Source organism: Apodemus sylvaticus, chromosome 18 (assembly GCF_947179515.1).
Source record: "Apodemus sylvaticus chromosome 18, mApoSyl1.1, whole genome shotgun sequence".
In the NCBI taxonomy this organism is placed as follows: domain Eukaryota; kingdom Metazoa; phylum Chordata; class Mammalia; order Rodentia; family Muridae; genus Apodemus; species Apodemus sylvaticus.
In genome coordinates this window covers 14294572-14310974 of record NC_067489.1, presented here as the reverse complement: position 1 = coordinate 14310974, position 16403 = coordinate 14294572, and the positions used below count along the sequence as shown (strand labels likewise).

The following is a 16403-nucleotide window of genomic DNA, read 5'->3' as shown; positions in this document are numbered from 1 at the left end:
TTTGACTGAGAAAATTACATGGTATGTAAATTAGAACTTATGAGAGGCTCCTATGTATCCACTCTTAATTGCTAAATTCAGAAGATGGACAAATCCCAAGTGTGGGTGAAGGCATGGAACAAGAGAACACTCACACTGCTAGAGGAACATAATACCATGCAGCCACCTTGTTTGGGTGATAAACCACGAGAAATGAAAACACAGAAAGGCACAAACACAAATCTCCATAACAACTTCATTCATAGTAACCAAAAATGGAAAACTTCACATCTCCACCACTGGCAGCCGTGGATGCACCGTGGTATGTACATGCAATGGATACTACTTGGCTAGGGAAACGAAAGGAAACTATTACTGCATGAAACATGCAGACATCTCTAAACTATCAATCAAGTGGATGAAGCCGAGCAGTCCATGCGAGAAGAGTCCATCTGCCTGCAATCCTACAGTGGGAGGGAAAGGAACTCCTGCGCAGACTCCAGATCATGGCTGCTCCAGGCAGGGATGGGGAGACGGAAGCGACTGCACCGGGGCAGGTGGTGCTCTGGGCGCATACAGCCCAGTCTTGATTTTGGTGGTTATGAGCTAACACACCAATCTGTAAACTCAAAGGGGGCATTTAGAGACAGTTGTCTAGCATCATACCCCAGGTTGCATGGAACTAGTTATAAGGCCCAAGCTGGCCTTGAACTCTCAGTGAACTTCCTGTCTCAGCCTTCCAGATGCTAGTGTTACAGACATGAGCCATCATACTTGGTTTAAGCCACACTTTTACAATGCTGCTTTTAAGAAAGACCCATCATGGGGCTGGAGAGGCTCAGTGAACTGATTGCTCTTCCGAAGGTCCAGAGTATTCAAATCCCAGCAACCACATGGTGGCTCACAACCATCTGAAACATGGACTCACCCTAATGACCCCAACACTGGGGAGGCAGAGGCACAAAGACTGCTGAAGGCCAGCCTGAGCTACAGTTAGAAGGTGAGAGAAGGTGGGAGATGAAAGAAGAGAAAGAAAACAAACAAGAACTCCCAGCGAGAACCGTGAGGGAGAAGCAGGAGGTGCATGTGCCTTATGTGCCTCTTTTCTAGCCCAGTTATGAGTTTAACAGAAGTTCTTAGCAACTTGTTCTGAAGACTAAAGGAGATGGTTGGAACTCCTCTATCAGGAGAGCAACTAAACCTGGGGATCCAACTACCACGTGTAGAATACCCCAGTCACTATAAGCACAAAGTCAGCTAGCGTGGACTGCCTGCACCAGCTCTGGGGTGTAAGCACTACCACCTTCCTTCTGATTTATAAAAGTTGTTTAACTCATAGACCATCTGCCCAAGTTCAGAAAATTACTAATCATCTTTTATAGATAATAGTTTGGGGAAAGCCTTGATTCATACTAGTTAGAGTTAGAGCAGGCACATTTTGTCCCACTTTTAGAACAAGCATCTCAACAATTCACTGATCAGTGACGGGATGCAAAGGCTCAGATGCAGAATTCTGTTAGTCCCCACATGAAGGGAAACACGATGCCTAGGCAACAGATCTGCATGTACACACAGGCGAACATGTAAGAAGTTACTGATAAGTCTCACGCTGAGCTAGGCATAGTTATGCACATTTCTAATCTCAGCATGTGGGAGGCAGAGGCAGGTGGATCTCTGTGAGTTCCAGGCAGACAATGATCTATATATAGTGAGTTCCAAGTCACCTCAGGCTACAAAGTGAGACCTTGTCTCAAAAGCAAAAACCAAGGCTAGAAAGATTGGTCAGTAGTTAAGGGTGTGCACTATTTTTCCAGAGGACTAGAGTTCAACTCCCAGAATCTATCTCAGATGGGTCACCACCAGTTCTATGTCCAACTCCAAGGAGATCTGATGCTTCTGGCCTGCTTGGGTAACTCATGTGCACACAGTCACACAGACACATAATTAACAACAATAAAACAAACCCCACTAATAACAGAAAGCCTCACATTTATCCAGCACTCCATAAATATGATTAGCAGAAAATGCTTCCTATTAGACTCATATAATTCTTCAGAAATGTGTAACACTAGCACCCCATCTAGTGGCCAAGGAGAAAATGTTTCAAGGCAGCTCTGACAACAGGGGCAGCTCTAGCCACTTCAGAGCCCAGGGAGGTGCCACTTGGACCCATCACTTCCCTGTCCTCACCTGGGCCAGTCCTGTTACTCCTTCACATGCACCAAACTGTCGCCCTACACGCTCTAATGTAGTCAGTGAGTCACCTCAGCAGCAGTCTCCAACAGACCTATCGTGTCAGACACTACAGGGTTAAACAGGTAAGGACAGACATACCTGAAAACTCAGCTGGTTAACACATGATCCCAGCAGATATGCCCCTGAGACATGGAAGGAGGGTTCGAGGGGTCCCTTAGCAGAGAAAACACAAGTGTATCTGAACTGGGACCTGAGTTTTAGGCACTGAGCACCATGTTGGACCCAGCAAGGGTTGCCCACCAGTCTCCACTCTTCCCCAGGCTGGCTGGCTGCAGAGCCTGAGCTATGGCAGGTCAGAATCCTGCTGGAGGAAACTGTAACTGACCTAGGTGCTAAAAGAGAACGTGTAATTATACAAAGGAAGGGATATAACAGTGTCTGTTGCTAAGTCACCCAAAGTTTGCCAGCCCCAGCTTTCCTCATCAAGCCACACTAGATACCAAGTTGCTTTCTTACTTTCTGTAAGCCTAATACCACCTACAGTCCAGACCCCTCTCCCAAGAGGACAATCAGCATGAACCAAAGTATGCATATAGGAGGGGCACGTGGAGACTGAGATGGGTAGCCTCACAATGAGTCTTGAAGCAGTATACTTGCTGATCACTACTTCAGTCACCAACTACTTTGGAGAGATGAGTGGCCACTGCAGGTGTCTCATGGCACCACCACCTGCTTGCCAGCCACCTGACTCCTGAGGACTGCTCCTCCACAGGCCTAGGTCCTGACCCCAGAGGACTGCTCCTCCACAGGCCTAGGTCCTGACCCCCAAGGACTGCTCCTCCACAGGCCTAGGTTCTGACTCCTGAGGACTGCTCCTCCACAGGCCTAGGTCCTGACCCCAGAAGACTGATCCTCACAGGCCTAGGTCCTGACCCCCAAGGACTGCTCCTCCACAGGCCTAGGTCCTGACTCCTGAGAACTGTTCCTTCACAGGCCTAGGTCCTGATCCCCGAGGACTTCTCCACAGGCCTAGGTCCTGACTCCTAAAGACTGCTCCTCCATAGGCCGAGATCCTGACCCCTGAAGACTACTCCTCTACAGACCTAGGTCCTGACCCCTGAGGACTGCTCCTCCACAGGCCTAGGTCCTGACCCCAGAGGACTGATCCTCACAGGCCTAGGTCCTGACCCCCAAGGACTGCTCCTCCACAGGCCTAGGTCCTGACTCCTGAGAACTGTTCCTTCACAGGCCTAGGTCCTGATCCCCGAGGACTTCTCCACAGGCCTAGGTCCTGACTCCTAAAGACTGCTCCTCCATAGGCCGAGATCCTGACCCCTGAAGACTACTCCTCTACAGACCTAGGTCCTGACCCCTGAGGACTGTTCCTCCACAGGCCTAGGTCCTGACCCCAGAGGACTGATCCTCACAGGCCTAGGTCCTGACCCCCAAGGACTGCTCCTCCACAGGCCTAGGTCCTGACTCCTGAGAACTGTTCCTTCACAGGCCTAGGTCCTGATCCCCGAGGACTTCTCCACAGGCCTAGGTCCTGACTCCTAAAGACTGCTCCTCCATAGGCCGAGATCCTGACCCCTGAAGACTACTCCTCTACAGACCTAGGTCCTGACCCCTGAGGACTGCTCCTCCACAGGCCTAGGTCCTGACCCCAGAGGACTGATCCTCACAGGCCTAGGTCCTGACCCCCAAGGACTGCTCCTCCACAGACCTAGGTCCTGACTCCTGAGGACTGTTTCTTCACAGGCCTAGGTCCTGACCCCCGAGGACTTCTCCACAGGCCTAGGTCCTGACCCCTGAAGACTACTCCTCTACAGACCTAGGTCCTGACCCCTGAGGACTGCTCCTCCACAGGCCTAGGTCCTGACCCCTGAGGACTGCTCCTCCACAGGCCTAGGTCCTGACCCCTGAAGACTGCTCCTCCACAGGCCTAGGTCCTGACCCCTGAAGACTACTCCTCTACAGACCTAGGTCCTGACCCCTGAGGACTGCTCCTCCACAGGCCTAGGTCCTGACCCCTGAAGACTACTCCTCCACAGGCCTAGGTCCTGACCCCTGAAGACTGCTCCTCCACAGGCCTAGATCCTGACCCCTGAAGACTACTCCTCTACAGACCTAGGTCCTGACCCCTGAGGACTGCTCCTCCACAGGCCTAGGTCCTGACTCCTGAGGATTGCTCCTCACAGACCTAGGTCCTAACCCCTGAAGACTGCTCCTCCACAGGCCTAGGTCCTGACCCCTAATGACTGCTCCTCACAGGCCTAGTTCCTAACTCCTGAGGATTGCTCCTCCACAGGCCTAGATCCTGTCTCTGCAGCAGTCTTAAAGCTTCTTTTAACAGGCTGACAACAGCTAAGATACATTTCAATGGTTTTTGTGCTAGTCTTTTAAAATTTTAACTTTCCTCAGAAAACACAAGAGATGAGAGCCAGGCTGTGTTGGTACTGAGACCTGAGAGGCCTATGATGTCATATAGGCGACAATTAGAAGTATAGGCCTGTTGCCAAGGCAACAGCACCATATACCCAGAATTCAATGGCCCACCTTTACCTGTAATTTACATCATCACCCGTATATAACTGGGTAGAGTTTCTTCCCCCCCTCTCTCTTTCTTTTCCTTCTTTCTTCCCGCCTGCTACCCCTTTCCCCATCTTAAATAAAGTCCCATGTGGAACTGTTTAGCCTGGTGTATCTCATTGTGGCCCATGTCTCCACCGCATCCCTGCGGCCAGCGCGGCAGGCAGACAGGTGACTTGTACTGCAGAGTAGGCAGGTGGACCTGCGTAGAAAAACCTACATTTTGGCGAGCCCAGTCAGGAGATCCTGCCTACAACTGCTACGGACAGGACTGCAGACACCCCCACCGTTATCACCGCCACTGCTGTCGCACCCCCCCCCCATTGCTTCTGCTACACCGCTGCAGTCGTACTCACCACTGTGCGCTACGGCTTGCCACCACGTGGGTTGTCTCTGGGCCAAAAAGTTCCACACTCCCAGCTATCGGATTGCACATCTTTAACAAACACCAGCGGCTTATTGGTAAGGTGCTTCAGTTGGCTGGAGGGAATCTTAGCTGCAGAAGGGATCTGGCCAACCTTTTCTAGAGCTAAGATTTGCCTCTCCAGCTAACATTAGTGATAGGACATGTAAACCCTGGGTGTACCCCAATCCAGAAGTGACCCTAAAATCCCCCATTAGCTTTAAGAGCTGTAGACAAAGTCCTGGCCCAGGCGGGGCACTTCCTCCGGTGTTCTGAGAACGCCTCAGCTCCTAAAGGCCTTTGCGACCGAAGGCCTAGGCCCTTTAGCTTAGCTGCATTTTGTTGTTGTTCCTCTTCCAGGACACTGGATTTGTATCTGACAACATTCCTACTTTCCCACCCACCCGATGGGCAATAAATTATCTTCGTCTGTACCTCCAGGCAGCCCACTGGGATGTCTTCTGGAAAATCTCAAGTCTCTGAAACTAACGCACAGTTTGAGGCGGTCAAAACTAATAAACCTCTGTAATAAGGTCTGGACTCAATATAAGTTAGACAATAATTCCAAATGGCCACCTAATGGCACCCTAGATCCAATTGTTTTAAGGGATCTTAATACATACTGTCAGCAATCCGGTAAATGGGACCAAGTTCTATATGTTCAGGCTTTTATGTATCTCCGCTCTAAGTCCTCCCTCTGCTCTGCCTGCTCCTCATTCCAGCTTCTCCTAGCCATGAAACCTACCCACCCTCTGCTAGATGGTGCTACTTTTGATCCCGCTGACAAGCCACCACCTAGCCATGCCAGGTCTTTTAGGACTGTGAAATCCCAAACTGTAGTCTCCGTCTCTCCTTCTCACCAGGTCCCGGAGGCAACCAACCCGACCTCCCCAGACCCCTCCTCTCCCTCTGTGCCAGCTACAGGTCACTCCAAATGCCCTGAACTGGCACCAACCTTTACCCCTCTGATTACGTGTTCTAAGGCTACAGCCAAACCCCCAAGTTCTCCTTCTCCTCCTAGGACATCTGACCCAGTGCCAGTCCTTCGTCTGAGGGAAGTGGCTGGAATTGATGGTCTGGTTAGAGTACATGTTCCTTTCTTGTTGAGTGAACTTTCTCAAATAGAAAATAGACTGGGTTCTTATACTTCTAACTCCTCTAACTTTATTAAAGAGTTTCAGTACATTACTCAATCTTACAGCTTGACTTTCCATGATATTCATATGATTATTACTAACAATTTACTTCCTGATGAACGCAGGTGAGTTTGGGAAGAGGCAAGAACGCATGTAGACGAAATTCACCAGACAGACAGAATCTATCCAATTGGATCTGAGACAGTGCCTGACCAGGACCCTCAGTAGAATTACAATTCCACAGGTGGTAGTTTAGCCAGAGACAGGTTTGTTACATGCCTTCTGGCTGGTCTCAGAAAGGCAGCCTTAAAGCCAGTAAATTTTGAAAAACTCCAAGAGGTTGTCCAGGACAATCAGGAAAATCCATCTCAATTTTTTGACCGCCTCATGAAGGCTTTACTACAATACACTAATCTAGATCCCGAAATTCCAGAAGGTAAGCAACTTTTAATGACTTATTTCTTTTCGCAGAGCTACCCCAACATAAGAACTAAACTTAGGTGCTTGGAGAGGGGGCCCCTAACTCCATAGGTGGAAGTCTTGGTGCTGGCCTTCAAGGTATACTGTGGGAGAGATGAAAAAGCTCGAAAACAAAAGTACCACATGCTGGCAAAAGTTGTCCGACCAGCTCCAGCTACCACCCCTGGCCCCTGGCCTTCCAAGGCTCAGGTACCACCAGCTCCCTGCTATAGATGTGGTCAACCAGGTCACTGGGCAAAGGCTTGCCCCAACCCCCGCAAACCAAAAGGACCATGTCCTAGATGTCATCGTGAGGGACATTAGGCTGTCGATTGCTCTCGTGTCGTGCAGAACAGAGGGCCATCCCGACCAGAAAGCCCTCCAACTGACCTCCTAGGCTTGGCTATGGGCGAATGAAGGGGCCGGAGCTCCCTAAACCCAACCTCGCCCATCACCAGCAGGGAGTCCCGGGTAACTATCGTGTTATGTGGGAGGCCCATCTCTTTCCTTTTGGATACTGGGGCCACTTACTCGGTCCTGGTGGAGTTCTGGGGTCCCACCTCACCCTCATGTCTTCCCATAGTCGGGATAGGAGGACAGCCTTACCTTCCTCATCAGACCCCACCACTTAGCTGCACTTTTAGAAATATACCCTTCACCCATTAGTTTTTGGTAGTGCCAACTTCTCCCGTTCCCTTATTAGGAAAAGATCTTTTAGTTAAGTTGGGGACTTCAATTTCTTTTGCTCCCCCCCACTCGCCTGAACCCAAGCTCGCCAGCAGTTCCCCTACTTCTCCTTCTAGCCAGTCAACCTACTAACACTAACATGTTATTTCCTCTACCAGCTTCTCAGGTGGACCCCAGAGTTTGGGATGTCCAGAACCCCTCTGTTGTTAGACATCATTCTCCTGCTGTCAGCAGTTATTGGACCCTACCAGGTACATCACCCAAGCTCAATACCCTCTCTCTCTCCAGAGCCTCAGGGGACTTAAGCCTATCATTTCTGATCTTTTAAGGAAAAAGCTCCTTCGTCCCACTTCTTCTCCTTTCAACACCCCTATACTAGCAGTTAAGAAACCTAATGGTACCTACCGCCTGGTTCAAGACCTCAGGCGCATTAATGCTGCAGTGGTTCCTCTCCATCCTGTCGTAGCTAATCCTTACACACTTCTTTCTACTTCCCCTCAGGAACTTCTCATTTCTCAGTCCTAGATCTAAAGGACGCATTTTTCTCTATCCCTCTTGATGCCCAGTCACAGAACATATTTGCCTAGACGGATCCTGACACCCACGTTTCTACCCAACTTACCTGGACTGTTCTACCTCAGGGATTCCGAGACAGCCCACACCTATTTGGCCAGGCTCTAGCTTCTGACTTACTCTCTTTATCTCTCCCTAGATCTAAAATTCTTCTTTATGTAGATGACGTCCTTGTCTGTAGCCCATCTCTAGAGATTAGTCAAGCAGACACCTCTGCTCTTCTAAATTTCCTTTCCAGTCGAGGCTACAGGGTCTCACCTTCTAAAGTTCAACTGTCCACTCCTCAGGTTACCTATTTGGGATTAACAATTACCCCAACCCACAAGGCTATTACCTTAGATAGAAAGAATCTGATTTAGTCTTTAACTGTTCCTTCTACAAAGGAAGAGATTTTATCATTCCTAGGAACGGCTAGCTTTTTACGTTCCTGGGTTCCTTCCTTTTCCCTCCTTTCTCAATCCTTATATGAGGCAGCATTAGGCTCCACCCACGAACCTCTTCTCAAATCTGTTGCCAAGCCCTTTCAGACGCTCCAACAGGCTCTCCTTAAGGCCCCAGCCTTACATCTCCCTGACCTGACTGGCCCTTTTTCCCTCTATGTAACTGAAAAGGAGGGATTTGCCCTTGGAGTCTTAGGTCATCAACTGGGACCTTCTTTTGCACCTGTAGCATACTTGTCAAAAAGACTAGATTTAACCATCCAGGGATGGGCACCTTGTATTCATGCCTTAGCAGCTGCTGAAATCCTTATTCGAGAATCAAAGAAATTAACCTTTGGGTCTCCTATACCTCCTCTAACTCTTCTCATAACCTGTCACAGCTCCTAACTTACAAAGGCTTGCAGACTCTACCTCCCTCCAGAGTTCTTTCTGTCCAGGTAGTGCTAATAGAGGATTCCACGCTCATCTTCCAATCATGTCCTCCTCTTAATATTTCTACTCTTCTTCCCCGACCTAATACTAACCACTCCCTGTCTCATTCCTGCACTGAGACTTTAGAGCAACTATTACCTCATTCCTCACACATACAGGAGAGCACATTGCCTCAAGCCATTTATACTTGGTACACAGATGGAAGCTCCTTTCTATATGAAGGGACTAGAAAAGCTGGCTATGCCATAGTGTCAGACACCGGCCTTTCCTGTACACACCACTAATCAACAGGCTGAGCTAATAGCTCTCACCCGTGCCTTTCAACTGGCACAGGGACAATCCCTCAATGTCTATACAGATTCCAAATATGCTTTCCATCCTCCTGTCTCACACTGCTATATGGAAAGAGCGTGGGTTACTTACCACAACAGGAGTATCAGTAACTAATGCAAACCATATTTTAGCCTTGCTAAAGGCCTCCCATCTCCCCACAGCTATTGGGATTGTCCACTGTATATCCCAGACAGATGACTCTATTGTATCTAAGGGAAACAACCGAGCTGATAAGGCAGCTAGAGCTGCGGCCCTTAGGGGGCTAAACTCATCTCACCTTCCCCAAGACATCCTTACACTACAACCCACATCTCTACCTCCACCCCCTGACACTCGCCAAACTCTATCCTATCTTCACCAACTCTTTCATCCTAACAGCCGAGCGTTATCTTCTCTTGTTAAGACCCACTTACAGCCTACTCCTGAAGACTTAAATTTCTTAAAATCTATCACTGCTTCTTGTAAAATCTGTCAGGTGTCATATTCCAACTCAAGGTATCGTAGTACCCCTTTTCCTACCCATCAGGCTAGAGGTTCCCTTCCCGGAACTGACTGGCAACTTGACTTTACCCATATGCCTACAGTCAAGTGTCCCAAGTACCTCCTGATCTTGGTGGAAACCTTCTCGGGGTGGGTAGAAGCCTTTCCCACCTCTAACAAAAGGGCTCAGACAATCTCTGATCTCCTCCTCCAAGAGATCATCCCCTGATTTGGTGTTCCAGCCTCCCTTCGGTCAGACAATGGTCCTGAATTTACTTCCTGGATCTCTCAGAGTCTATCTAAGGCCTTAAACATCCCTTAGCATTTTCACATCCCCTACCATCCTCAATCTTCAGGTAAGGTAGAAAGAACTAATCGCTCTTTAAAAACCACTCTTACTAAGCTATCACAGGAACTTCACCTCGACTGGGTAAAACTCCTACCTCTGGCTCTTTTCAAGCTACGAGCTCTCCCCAAGCGACCTCTTCTTATCTCACCCTTTGAACTCATGTATGGACGTCCAGTTTTAACTCCTGGTCTTTCACCTAAATGCTCTCCCCTCCCAGGCCACCTACTTACCCCATTGCTTTGCCATCTCCATTCTCTCCTATGGAACTTTGCTGACCACCATCTACCGCGGCCACAGACTGACTCCTGTCCACTACCTGTCAACATTTGAGACCAAGTTCTCTTATCCCCTCCAGATCATCAGCCATCACCCCTCTCTCCCAAATGGCAGGGCCCTTTTAAGGTGATTCTCATGACCCCTACAACTGCTAAACTCAAGGATTTCCTCATTGGGTCCATCTATCTCACCTTAAACCTTTCATCCCTCCACTTAAAAATGACTCTTCTTTATACACATCGACCCTAACAGGACCGTGCTCTATTAAGCTCCGGAGGACATCGAGACCATCCACCTTGTCCCCAATTCCAGAACATGAGACCCCACTCTGGCAGCTGAGCTCGATCTCATTGGATTAGACATGGGTTTCTTGTCCTACCCCTGCTGTTCTTCGTTTCCATCCAGGGCAGTCCTGACATCTGGAGATTCGAGGTTCAAGAAACCCCCACAGAGAACAGTCTTTTCAAATAGGGTCAGGATACTGCTCCATAGTCGGATGCCAGGAACCTATCCAAATCGCGATCATCCCTGTATCTGTTATCCCATCTAAGTATTATGATCTCTATACTTGCTTTCTCTTTGACCAGACAGAAGATTATTGTAAAAAATGGACAGACGAACATGGAGGCTGCCCATGTTGGTCTTGTCAGATACATATGCTAGGATCATGGGTCAATCATTTCTTCTATCAACACAAGACACTTTTCTTCTGCATACAAGACCCGTGGAATCCCAGGTGGGAGACAGGAGTTCTTGGTAAGCTCTATCGTAAAAACCAGCCCAGTTCCCCAGTAAGTACCATCCATATTCAGAGAAAATATATCTCAATCGCCCAACCCCTAGATATTGGAAAAGTAGGGGAGATAATTAAACACTCCTCTGAGGTCCTTGATTCTTTGACAGCACCCCTCATAAATAGCACTAACTTGTCATTTCGCCTGTTGCTTCAAACCCTGACCTCAGCATACCAGCTCCTTAATGTCACCAGGCCTAGTCACTTTAAAGATTGTTGGTTATGTGTAACCCCAGGAATTGACTCAAAACTGTCACTTACAGCTTCTCCAGTGATACTGCCAGATAACCTTACCTCACCTTTTGTCAGCTGTCCTGACTCCGATGTCACTATGACTCCGTACCTTACTTCTGTCCCTCTCTTTGGCATGGCAAACTGTTTTAAGACCTCTGGGACACGTTCTATAGGAACACTAAGCTCCCTAGACTGTAATAAAACCGTAAGCCTTGATATATCATCTTTGCCACAATGCCCTGCAATCCAGAACACGTCAATTCTTTGTGGCACTCAGGTATATCATCGCCTACCTGCCAGCTGGTCAGGAGTTTGCACGTTGGTACTCCTTTTCCCTGAGCTGGGAGTAATCCAGGGAAATGAGCCCCTGCCAATCCCAGTTGTAGATATGATAGCTGCTCGATGCGAGAGGGCAGTGCTACTCTTGGTCACTACAGGAATAGCCATAGGTGTTGGTACTGGTGTGGCAGGAATAACGACTTCTCTGGCCCAATACAACACATTCACTTCCCAGTTTAAAAGTGATCTCCAGGGAATAACTGAAACTGTGCTTACTATCCAGAAGCAGATTGATTCGTTAGCAGCCGTGGTGCTTCAGAACCAACACAGCCTAGATGTCCTGACAGCTAAAGAAGGTGGTCTTTGCCTGTTGCTCCAAGAAGAATGCTGTTTCTATGTCAACCAATCTGGGATAGCGAGAAACAAAATCCAGGAGCTTCAGTCAGACATAAAGAACTTCAGAGATCGTAAGACCTCCAGTTCTGGCATTTTCAAAAACCCTAAATGGAAGTGGATACTCCCTTTTGTAACACCTTTTCTAGTCATCCTCCTAGTGTTATTGTTTGTTCCCTGCCTAATTAATCTTATTTCTACATTCCTCCAGCAGCAAATACAAAAAATTCCTAATCAAACTATTAATCCGCTTCTGTTACAGAATTACCAGCTGCTGACCACGGAAAAGCCGCTGTCTGCAGAGGTACCTGATGCCAACATGTACTAAGTGGACCCCGATGATGAAAGTCAGCTACACCCTGAAATTGACAACGCCCCTAGACAGCAGGAAGTAGTTTAAGAGACACGGCACCCTCACTCCTTTTCATCATTGGGTCCCCCCCCCTTTTCTTTTCCTTTTCTTTTTAATGGAAGAAATGCAGTGATGTTGATACCGAGACCTGCAAGGCCTGTGACATCATATAGGCGACAATTAGAACTATAGGCCTGTTGCCAAGGCAGCAGCCGCCATATACCCAGAATTCAATGGCCCACCTTTACCTGTAATTTACATCATCATCTGTATACAACTGGGTAGTGTTTCTCCCTCCTCTCTTTCTTTTCCTTCCTTCTTTCCGCCCACTACCCCTTTCCCCATCTTAAATAAAGTCCCACGTGGAACTGTTTGGCCTGGTGTATCTCATTGCGGCCCACACAGAGGGCAAACAGGTGACCTGTGCTGTGGTGTAGGCAGATAGACCTGCGTAGAAAAGCCAACAGGCTGATCTTTAACTATTCTGTCTTCATTGTTTATTTTCTCAGATATAAATTTTTCTGTTCTCTAAAAGCAAGGGCATTTTTATCAGAGACATAATCTGAAGCCTTGAGTCCCCACACAATGGGGATCTGGTGATCCTAGATGCTGCACACATGACCACTGCAAATGAAAAACAGATGTATGACCCTAAGCAGTTAAAGGAGAAGCCTTACCCTTTTTACATTATTTCTCTCTCTCTCTCTCTCTCTCTCTCTCTCTCTCTCTCTTTCTGTGTGTGTGTGTGTGTGTGTGTGTGTGTGTGTGTTGAGGGTGGCTCTGTGAGCATGCTCATTTCATGGTACACATATGCAGATTTGAGGACAACTTGCAGGGGCCTGTGCTCTCCCACCGTCACATGGGTTCTGGTAATGAGACTCAAGTCATCAGGTTTGGTGTCCAGTATCTTTACAGGCTGAGCCATCTCAAAGGTTCACAATTTTCTTTGTCTTTTGTGTCACTTACTAAACCTATCAAAACATGAAAATACCTTTAAGCATTTCTGTTATGTCCATATATAGATTTTACTTTATAATAAGATGCATAAACCTTAGTTAAATAATACTGGAGCAATCTTAACATACTTGTATCTAAAAATATGTCCCATTTTTTTAAAAATATTTTTTGAAATTTTATTTTTATTGCACATATTTATTTATGTGTAGGAGTATATAGGTTCACCATGTTTGTACATTACACACACAGAGGTAAGAAGGGCCACTGATCCCTGAAACTGGAGCTATGGATGGTTTTCAGCTACCATATGGGTGCTGAAAACTGAACCTGGGTCTTCTGTAAGAACAAAATGTGCCCTTCACACTGAGCCATGGCTCCAGCCCTTGTCCCACTGTGGTTTAGTGAGTATAAAACAATACTGTATATGGCAGAGGTTATGGCTTAATTGATAGTGCTGCAGTGGCCCCAGTGAAATCTGTAAAACAAAATTTTACAGACTGAGGCGAGAAATGTCTCTTGGGGCTTTTCGGAACACCCCTATTTATAAGCCAAAAATCTCTCTTGGCAATTTACTATACTTCTAAGCTCTCCTCCTTCCTAGTAGCTGGGACTAAGAACAACCAAGCAAACTAAGATGTAAAAGAATCCATCTTGTAGCCAAAAAATTCTGCAATGCTTTGCTCCAACCGTTTATGTAATTACATTTACCTCCCAACAGGATATATATGAAGTATGGCTCCAAATATGGTATAGAAAGCATTAATAGCAGGCAGTAGAATTTTCCAGGAACCCTAAAATTACAGGTTCCTTTTGTTTTTTAGTCACCCTTGCAGGACAGGTGGATTTGGGCAATAGGCTCAGATTATAAGATATTTTCATTTGAGGAACCTCATACAATGTCCTGGCCAAACAGGTGGATGTTGGGCAAAATAGAAAGAATTTACATTTGAGTTGGTGCATCCCAGAGGCCAGGCTTTCATCTTTTGAGTTGCTAATTTGCAACTGAATTGGATACCTCAAAGACATCAGCAGACAAATTAATCCAGTTCCACATTTAATTCTAGACCTTGTTTGTTAAGCAGACATGCTGTCTCTACCTAGGCTCACCTGGACAGAAAGACCCAGTGTCTGTTAAAGACACTTGCAGACCCCACCTAGGGGGGAGGCTGGATGCGAGCCAGGCTGGGTGCTAGCCAGTGGGGCCACGATGAAGAAACCGCAAGAGCCAACTGGCCAAATGGACGATGGGTAAACACCCTGTACTGCCCGAGAAAACTGAAGCTCTGACAGCTGAATGTGATGTTTAACTTGAGATGTTAACTTGACTGGACCAGGGGATACCCAGAATAGTACACTCAGATCCAAAAACCACCTCAGTGTCTGTGTGTCATTTCACCGAACCTGTGCCTTCCTGGACCAAAAGGATCCTGGTTATCCCGCAGCTGAGTTTGGTCTGCGGCAGGTAAAATACTTACTTAGCATGTATACAGCCCCGGACTGAACCCAGTACAGCATAAAGTGGGGCTACGGTGCATGTCTTTAATCCCGAACTTGGGGGTTACAACCTGTGCCCCAAGCCAAGTCTGGCCACTTGAACTCAATAAGCCAATTAAAAGTGGCTGCTGTGTCACATATGCATCAGTAGATGACAGAGAGGAGAGAGGCTATGTCTATGCTCAGTGTTCTGACCTGTGAACATTTGAATGATTAGTAGACTAACATTCCTTGAAAAAAGCAAGCCTGAGATGACCACCAGTCAGTCTGGTTCCAGGGACTGTGGGCCCCCGGTGGAGTGAGCCTGAAACTGAAGACCCTTGCAAAGATAACAGGCCTGAGTAAGGAACGAGTCTGAGATGACCACCAATCCAGTGTCATGCAGGCCTTGGGGACAGACCACGCCCGAGCTGAATCCTGCCCAGCGCCATAATGCAACTGCCGTGCATAGCACTCCTGAGACCACTCCTGAGATGACCCCCGACACTCAGAGAACCCCACAACCACTAAGTAGAGTGGGTAAGTGGTGGAAAGATGGAAGAGAAAGAGAAACAGGGATATGGACACAATGAAAAGGAAGAACTGGAGACTCTGTGGAAGTGAGGGACAGCCCAAAATAAGTAACCAGTGACGCCACCTGGGACCATGGTGGGACCCATCCTGCTCTGTGCTACCACTGGGGGCTTCATCTGGATCCTTGGCCCAGCAGCAGCAGGAGTCTGTTACCAAAGGCCAGGTGGACATCCCAGGTCTGGGATGCCGCTCTGGAATATATTATGTCTGAGGGCTGTGCAGAACTGTCCCCTCACTTTGTAGGAGCTGCAGGTGAGCTGGCCCTACCATTGTCTTCCATGGGATGGCATGGATGAGGGAGGGGAGAGAATACCCTCCTTCCCGTTTTGTCCCTCACCACCTGAGACAGGTGGACACTTGGCCCTGTGTCATAAGAGCAAGAGAGCTGTCCCAGCCCCACATTAGCTGCAGCACTCAGGAGAGTGGGCCCTGCACCTCGCTTGGGCAGCACACTAGAGCTGACCCTGGTGTGTGGGGTATGAACTGGCCCCAAGTGCATAAATGTGAAAGAGCTGGCTCTGTCACTTGTCTGCAGTATGGTGACATAGGTGAGGACGGGTTGTCCCTTGCCAAATATGGCAGACAAGAGAGCACTCAGGAGAGAAGGCCCTGCACCTCACCTAGGCAGCACAGCCCTATATGCAGGGGTTGCAGGTAAGCCAGCCCAAAGAGGATGGGCATGGGGGAGTCAGCCCAGGCTCTTATCTGCTGGGTGGTGGCATGAATGAAAGAGAAAGATCCTCTTCCCTCTTTTTTGTCCTCGCCCTGGTGGTGGGATGGAAAGCTGGCTGACAGGGTCAATGAGAGCAGGAGCAATGCCCTTCACCTACGCAGCACAGAAGACTTGGCCCTGGATGTGGGGTTGTAGGTGAGCCTGCCCCAAGAGTATGAGTGTGGGAAAGCCAGCCTGTCTCTTGTCTGCTGGGCTGTGGTGTGGACAAAGAAGAAATTTGTCCTCCTCCCCTCCCTCATCCCTTGTCATCTATGGCAGGTGGG

The 16403-nt window shown here is 48.1% G+C and overlaps 1 protein-coding gene and 1 non-coding gene across 5 annotated transcripts in view; one reads left to right on the top strand and one right to left on the bottom strand.

Annotated features, from left to right (window-relative positions):
* Positions 1 to 16403, bottom strand: part of Mcph1 (microcephalin 1) — a 229729-nt gene that overhangs the window by 192596 nt on the left and 20730 nt on the right. The window lies entirely within an intron of this gene.
* Positions 14931 to 15063, top strand: LOC127669087 (small nucleolar RNA SNORA17). The gene has a single exon (XR_007974292.1). It is a non-coding gene; the product is annotated as a small nucleolar RNA SNORA17 (small nucleolar RNA).